At 40.7% G+C, this 8,795-nt stretch overlaps 1 protein-coding gene across 2 annotated transcripts in view; it reads right to left on the reverse strand.

The window, feature by feature from the left end:
• PCMTD1 (protein-L-isoaspartate (D-aspartate) O-methyltransferase domain containing 1) overlaps nucleotides 1-8,795 on the reverse strand; it is a 40,674-nt gene that overhangs the window by 31,359 nt on the left and 520 nt on the right. The gene's annotated exons all lie outside the window — the stretch shown is intronic.

An 8,795-nucleotide genomic window follows, 5' to 3' on the forward strand; every position in this document is an offset into this window, starting at 1 on the left:
AGACTTCCAGAAGCATCACAATGGATCCACCCACTGTTTCAAATGCAACTCTTTACATGCACACTGGTTCACATGTACTAACAATTACTTGAAGGCACACCTCATCCACAGACCCAGACACTTTTTTTCTTAAGATACCCAATGCCTACTTTAATATAAAGCAGAGATCAACTATCCCTTCACGGTTCTTACCAAAGCAATGATTTACCATAATTCTGAAGACCAACAAGTAAGTATGAACTAAATGTATATTTAAAGTCTACCAAAAGTCTCTATGGAAATGCAAAAGCCACCCATGGTGAGTCTTTTCACTAGAAGTTTGCAATCTTCCTGCGTGAGGGGCTCTATTCTGTGTGCACAGAGGTCTCCACAGCAGCAAGTGGGGGCCCACATGCCCATGATGCCAGCAAAGGAGGACATGAGCTTTACCAGGGGTACTCACAGACACAAGGAGTGGCCTGGGAACCAGGAGCTGGGGGAAACAACTGGAGGAACCAGCTCTTGGAGGGTAAGGGGGAGGCCCAAGTCCACTGCCAGAGAACCTGAAGCATCGGGGGGCTGCTGACACACTAAGAGTGCACACACAAGACAACAGGGAAGAATGGACCCAAGGAAGGTGGAGGTAGAACAGTGAAACTTTTACTGCAAGTGCTTGAAAGCCTCTCAAGTGGCAATTCCAATGTTAGTCTTACATTCAAATTTGTTCTACCCAAGTCTACTCCTTCTCCTGAAACTGACCCAGGTGTCACTAGCACTCAAACCAAGCCCAGTTCCATGTCTTGATGACAGGTGCCTTGCCCTCATTAAAGCCCCAATCCTTAAAGCTACTGAACACAGCAAAACATACACATAGGCAGGCCTAATTGTATTTTATAGCAGTAAGAAATGAGTAGTACTTTCAAATATGGAAAACTAAATCAGAATCAAAGTCTAACCACAGAAAAAAAAGCCTTTCCTTTGTGACTTTCAGAAGGATACACTGTGATGCAAGAACAGACTCTAAATTTACTTTCAGAGCAAGAAACTATGCCCACTAAAAAACTGCAACAACTTTATGTTGAAGGGTGACATTATGCTTATTCATCAGAGTTCCAACAGATTTTTAAAAAGCTACATAAATCTAGAAGACTGACTTCTGCTTGCCTTCTCAATCATACCCTGAAAAGAATACATTTCTGATAAGCAAAACCCAATGGTTATTTTTAAGGTTTTGTGTGTTGTTTTTTTTTCTTTTGAGAGCTACAAAAATGTTTTTCACTTACCTGAGTATTTGCCATACTCATCCCTCTTTCCAAGAGCACAGAAATGCTTTTACATTGTTGTTGACATTCCGTTACTATAGTCATGGCTTACAGTATCACTTTGAACATGACTGACAGAAGCAGGAGAGGAAGCAGGTAAGGAGGATCATTTTATGATATACTGAAAACACTTTTGCATATCCTCTTATACTATGCTTTTATCTACATAGCCTATGATAGTGAGAAGCTTCTACAGCTAGGATTACAAAATTAAAACAGATTTCAAAATATGTGAAATACTAGACTTCACTGAGTTGATAATGACCAAAGCCATGAATAAAACTTAAGTAGCTACTTCACTACTTTGATTTTTTTTTTTTAATGAGTAATTACTTGTTCTTCACAAGCACTCCAACCTACCTCTGACTTCTCAACAACCTCAGGCAGGCCTGAAATCACACAGTTTTTCAGAACTTCTCCAAATTAGAAATACTTCTCATAGGACTTCTTTAGGAGACAAACTACCTAAGCACATTTTTAACTTGAATATATTTCTGCATTGTTGGTTTTTTCTTCATGGAAGAATAAAGTATTATTGAAAAAGTTATCATTTACTTACAGTACCAACAGCAGGTACAGTCTGGAGGGGTGTCTGGAGATTTTGGGAATGCGCCAGTGACCATTTCAAAATATTCATACAAATATTTCACCAAGGAATGGAAGTTCAGAACCTTCTATCATTCTTTTATGTAGCAGCTGTGCACTACACACTTATGTAGTCATCCCCACAATCCTACCCTATCAATTTTTTTTCCAGTCAAAAAGCACACGGCCTTCACCTGACCGAAGTGTAGTTTACAGATGTAACACAAGAGGCTGCTACAGCCACATAACCTGCCTTTGTCATGTATCATGAACAACTCCAGTTTATCCAACATATTCCAGAAGTTCTAAGTGAAATCCTATACTTGACTTTTCTCTTGAGAACTCAGTTACTCCGGAAGACACCACAGAATCTCAAGAAACTCGGCAGTAATGAGTCTTAGTTATAATTAACTGAAGTAAATAAGCAGAGATTAAAGCCTATGGGATTTATAATGCTGCAAATTGTCAGCTCTGCAGGAGTCATAAAGAAACTCAGCAAAAATTCTTCTGTGTCTTTCCAGTTTTTACTGACTTACTAACTGCAATAACACCAAATTTAGAATTTGTAGAAAGAAGAACACAACAACACTTCGAGAATAGACAGCAGGTGACTACACTGAACCAAAGCAGAACCACATTTCATTTTCGAAGGGGTAAAGGGAATAGTTTTGCAAATAAACAGCAGTGTCACATGCCCCAAGAGAAGAGCCAGCAAACCCCACCTGACAGAATCCAACATCAACAACAAGAGCAAACAAAAAAACTCTGGGTCTCAAGTTTTTTCAGAAAGAAATAAACTGTTTTAGTGGCAAACTGATGTCCCAATAGAAATACTGACAGAATTCCTTACTAAGTGAACCTGTTAGTAATGCAAGAATATTAACCTCTTGTTTTCCTGAAATTAAGTACTCATTTGGTAATTTTAAGAATTCATTCTTTCAGCACTTAATTTCCATATAATTTAGCCATACCTACAAGCAAAAAAAAAAAAATAGTGTCGAAAATCATTACCATGACAATGGCTCCAACAATTTTTAACTTCTACAATTATATAGTACAGTTGTGGTGATTGAGTTGAGGAGTATTGACTTTTTCTTTGAAACATTTGTCAATAAAAATACACAGTAATTCCTGAATATCTGCTGAAAAATTTGCTCCAGAAATAACACAAATTCTCAGAATAGTAACAGCTTCTCATTTTCTCCCCACCACAGACCTAATTCCTCTTTTAATGTTAAAGCAACCACTTGTAGGGATCTAGCCTTTCATTTGGGACAGGGACACCACAGGCATACAGATTTCTGTACGTAACTCACTAGCTGATTACCATTAACAATTCCAATGATTGTCACACCTTACTGATGGAAGCCATGTATCAATGCAGTTATCTCCAGCTTTGGAGGTACTTTTGGAACAAAAAAGCATGAATAAAGAATTAAGACATCACCTCTGAGGGATTTGGCTCTCTTTCACTCCTGAAGACAGAAAACTGATGTCAAATGCTATTTCTTTTACTTGAAGACTAGTACCAATACTTTGCACAGTGACATTCAGACACACGTGTATTTTGTATCTGCTGTATTACTGCGTACTACCTGACTATATCTTAAACTGGTATTATGTAAGAACCCTGACTTGACTGTACCTCTAAATCTATTGACAGAGGTAGGTAGATTTCAAATGAAAAAAAAATGCCAATGACAGTCAAATGCCACCTGATTGAACATTATGCAGTATTACCGAATTGTTGCTACTCATTCTGAAAACAGTTTTTGCATTTGCTTGATTTGCCATTAGAAATATGCACCTACCATTAAGGACAATAATAAGCTAATCATTAAAAAATGTACAGAAAAAACAATCATGATTGACAGGTTAAATAAGCATTTCTATTTAGCAATTATGCAAATAAAAGCTTTCGTAATAACAAACTGTTGATACTTGACATGTGATTCAGGTGCTTAAACACAGACCTCTAGTATTATTGCAGATGCTCACACTAACTATAGGCTACTGAGGCTATGATAGCAACAATTAGTGTTAAGTAATGCAACGGAAATTGCTTCTGCACACATCCTGTCCTTGCTTCCCTCTGAATATGTGAGAAGAGTTGCTGCTGCTGGGTGATTTAAGACCTGTAGAAAAAAAAAAAAAAAAAAAAACTGCTCGTGGCTGAGGGAATGGGTCCTTCGAAAGGAAATGGCAGTTGGGTCTGGAAAAGGAACCAGATAAGTTAAAGTATCATCAGCCAAAAGATCTGTAAGACAAGAAACCAAAAGAACCTGGAGGCATTCCAGGTCCTGTGAACAAACTAAATACAGTCACTACGCAGGCTGGTTGTGCATATGTGTATTTATATATATGTAAAAACACAATCTCCAGTAAAGCATGCCTGTTAGCAGCCCAGACGAAAGTTATCCCTTCTCTAACTGCTAGGCTACTTCTATCTGTATTTATCCTGCCTGTCACTTTTTATTCCCAAATTCCATAAAAATTTAGGCCTTCCCGTATAACAACAACGGGCATCTACTTGAAGTTGCTATAAACACCTTTCCATATCTGCAATGTGAAACTATTTTCTTTACAAGCTTTCAGGCACTACATTTCACTATCCAGCTACTTGCTCCCTAAAATCAAGTTTCTAAACGGCATTTTTAAACAATAATTCTATTTTTCTTCCTTTACAACCTAGAAACACTGCAAATCAAATTAAGCATTTGTTTTGTGAATCCACTGTGATCAAATACTATCTTGAGAAAATCTGCAGTGAAATACAGCACTTAATATATTGAGGGTTATGTCACATGAATGACACTCCAGGTATCTTAAATCCCAAACTCCCTGTAATTCATACAATTCAATATTCTGCATTTGGAACAAAATAGATTTTTACATCTTTTCTTCACTAAGCACTATACAAAATAAAGCTGAACTCCAAAACTAGCCTTCATTAAATTAATCTTCTAAGCACTGGGCTCCAAGCCTTGTTCTGTCACATGGCAGCCTTTAACTAGAGGAGCAGTTTATTCCTGTTTCATGGTCACCTCCCCAACCCAGAACTCCCCCACACGAGAAAGCACCAGAATGTGTAGCCCAGAGTTACCATGGTGACTTCCTGATGTCACCTCTGAACTATTTTAGGGCTGTAGGGTTTGGGTGTTTTTTGTTTTTGTTTTAAACTGTTCTATGGTTACTTCTAAAACACTGTTTTCCTCCTAACAGTGATGGAGGATTTGTGTTTATACATCATTTTAAAAGACTGACAAAATGACTTGAGAAGTCATATACCTATTGTGGTCACAATGTACAAGTGATGGACGCCTCAGTTGCTTCCTAGATAGATACAACTTGAAATACCTCTTGCATTCAGAACTAAGTTTCTTTGGATTAACCACCATTTTCGAAGGTATCTTCACTTTCACTTCTACTTATTACCTTCAAAATTTCCAACAAGCTTCTAATCATCTTGCAATTCAGATTTCTGTAGATTTTTATAAAGAATTCACATGCAGTTGTCAGGATTTCAAGCTCCTTGTGATGAGTTAACAGCACTGCCAACTTTGCAGTAGCAACACTAACTCTGAAGCAAGAAGTTGGCATGATGTACCAGGAGGACAAAAAGGAGAGAAAACTAACACTACTGTTCTGAACAGCAGCCAGCTAATCCTTCAATCCTGAAAAAAGATACTCAACATCCTAAACTTCTACAAATTCTGTCCTTTCTTCAAGGCGCAGAAGCCCAGCCCAATTTTCTTAAACAAAACAGCAGCAACTGCTTTAAGGGCTTGCAGTCAGCAGGCCTAAAGCCTCTAATCAACATCCAGAACACACAAATAAGCCCCAGAGGAATTGGAGCACAGTAGTTATTTCCAGATGTTTTAATGTAATTACATCCACATTATTTAATATAAATTCCCTAAAACTCCATAAAAGAGGTAAGAAATGAAAAAGTGCAATTGCACATCTGCAAAGCCAACATTAGAGAAGTTCTCCTTCAGAAAAAAACCCTGTTCTGGTTCAAGAAGATGAAGCATACCAATCTACCTGATCTATGTCTGACCGTACCAGAAGACTCCTAGAGCACCTTTAGGCAAGTCACATCCCTAATTATTTGCAAAACAAGATGGCACACATTCTTCCCACCTTCAGTTTGAAGAACCTATTCTAAGTAGGAAAAATGAATTGGATAATATTCACTGATGTTTGCATCCAAAACTGCCAAGCACTGTGAATTTCAAAGCACTTTTCTTACATAGAGATAACCCGTGATCACCTAGAGAATCACTTGTAGTTCAAACAGCACAGTAAAAGAGTTTTACTCTGTATTTTACTCTGAAACTCCTACTGACTTAGGAACATGGTAGGAATGAAAGGAACAGCTACATGTAAAGATGCTCCTCCTCCAGAATGAACTGTATCCTCAGTTATTTCCTACCATCCACTGAAGACTTGAATAAATATTCCTATAACGCTTATCTATTTCAGAAGTGCTTTTATTGCATTTGTCTTAAAAGTCTTAAAATTACTTGCATAAATGTTTCTGGAAGGCCGCATGGAAAAAATATTTTGGCAATATTAAATTTTTTGAATACCTTTGAAAGGAACTGTATTACTAACTACCTCCTGCAGCAGGAGCCTGAAAATTGGTCCTTGTTTACTGTTCAAGTTTGCCTAGAAAAGTTATAAACGTGCAGGTGGAAGTCTCTAAAAAGCATCAATACCATGCCTAACTTTACCTTCAGAACACAAAATCTCAAAGCAAGAGCTCTTCCAAGTTTACGGAAACACAGCCAAGTGACTGCTCTGGTGCAGTCCAGCACAGGCATGGAAAACTACAATACATGTTTGGCAGCTAGGTTCTATTATTAGACTCCCGTAAGGCAGAAGGCTCTTCAGAAGGAGCTGTTGCAGCTTGGGCAGTCATCAACAAGAAAACAGAAGACTACACAGTAAGAATGACCAATCTGGCATGATTCCAGATTCTTGCCTATCTGGCAAGGACTATAAAAACAGTAGGACTTCATAAATTAATAAATGTAGTGTTTCAGTATTGAAGCTGGCTCTTCAATTACCTGGAGCAAGTCACAATGACAACAAAAAGGTTGAGGTTGGATGAATAAAATCCATAGAGAAAGCCTATTAGGAGAGGCAGAAAATTTTCTACAAGACCTCTGATGTGAAGATTGTGCAGGGAAGGAACCTTATCCTACACAGAGCCAGAGATAGCATTTGGCTGTCCTGAGTGCACATTCAACATTATGTAATCTTCCCCAGTTCTGCAGTTTTATGACGTTCTCCTCACTGCAGACCTCCCAACATCATCCAATTGTTTCTCCTTGCATTTCTGAGGGACAATGACTGTTGCCAAGTACATCTGGCTACATGTCCATCTCCAAAGCCATCATTGTGGTTCTCTGACCAGCACGATGCACCTTATGTACCTATTGTTACCTTTATTCATCCAAAAGCAGTTAAGATGGTGATAGTTCTTTCACACATTTGTCCACCTACACATCCAAAACATTTTTCAAACTCTTCCAACAAGCCGAGCACAAGTTCTGCAGAAAACCACTCCATTTATCCAAACCTGATCCATTCCAGAGATGGTCTACCCTGTGCCCACAATAAAGTAAGGTGGGAGGGGAGGGAACAAGAAACACAAATTATTCCTTCACAAGAATAACACAAAAGAATTCTGTTAACACTCTTGTTATTTACTAACTTTAACCATCAGATTTACCAGACTTTTGCATCTTGAAGGCTGTCTTTTAATACAGAGGGCACAGGAACAAAATGAATTGGTATCTTCATTGTATCATTCAAGTGCTGATTATCCACATCTGTGCATCTCCCCCGTATGCACGAGAGTTCACTGCTCGTTATCAGAAGAAAACTTACTTCTTTGCTGAAGTGTGCAATTGAGCTGTGCTCAACTTTTACTTGACAGGACACCCAGTAAGAGGGCAGTACCTATACAGCTACTAGTAACTACCACAAGGACATAAGCATTCTCAGCACACTGCTGCAGCTCTCTCTCTTCTCTTACATACACCCCAAAACTGTTTTCCTCCTTCTATCCAAAAAGGAGGGATCTCCCTCTCCACCCCACTTTCACCACAGCCGGTTTTTTTTTTTTCTTTTCTTTTTCCTGTTTTATTTTCTCCCTTCTGCTGAGAAAGTTGGTGCTCCACAAATCAGGCCCCAGCTGCTGCCTGCGTATCCCACACATACCAAGATTCCTCCCCTGGCTCTGCAGCGAGCCGACAAGGGGATGGCACGACGAGACAGGGCACAGCAGGTGACAACGCCGAAGGGCACCCACCACAGCCAGCAGGACAGAGAGGAGGCGACCGGGTCCTGCACCTCCTCCCGAGCAGGAGCGCGGTGTAAACAGCCCCTTTATGGCAAAATCCGGCCTGCTCTCAGCACCCTGCCCCTATACCAAGGCTGGGGGGGGGGGGGGGGGGGGGGAGGCATTGGGGCGGCCTCAGCCCGCAGCCGGGGTATTTGGGGTTGGCCAACAAGGCGTTTCGTCCTCCTCGCCGCCGCCACAGCAACTCCTCGGCCGGCCGGGGCTGCATCACCTCCCCTCGGGGCCAAACAAAACGCTGCTGCCTCGCCTCCTCCTGCTGCCTCCGAAACGCCTTGAGAGGCAACCCCACACGGCCCTCGGGCTGCTAGGGCTCGCGGGAGGGGAAGCGGAGTCACCTCCCGTCCTCGCTGCGCTTCCCTGGTTAAAAAAGAGAAAGAAAAACAAACGCACCGGGAGGAGGAGGAGGAGGCAGGAGGCAGGGCACGGATCTCCTGCACGGGACAGGCGCTCCCCGCGCACGGCTGGAGGCCCCCCCCCCAGCCCCGCACAGCCGCTCCGGCCCCACGGCAGCACCCTTTTTCCCTCTTTTTTTTTTT

Source organism: Oxyura jamaicensis, chromosome 2 (assembly GCF_011077185.1).
Source record: "Oxyura jamaicensis isolate SHBP4307 breed ruddy duck chromosome 2, BPBGC_Ojam_1.0, whole genome shotgun sequence".
Lineage (NCBI taxonomy): Eukaryota > Metazoa > Chordata > Aves > Anseriformes > Anatidae > Oxyura > Oxyura jamaicensis.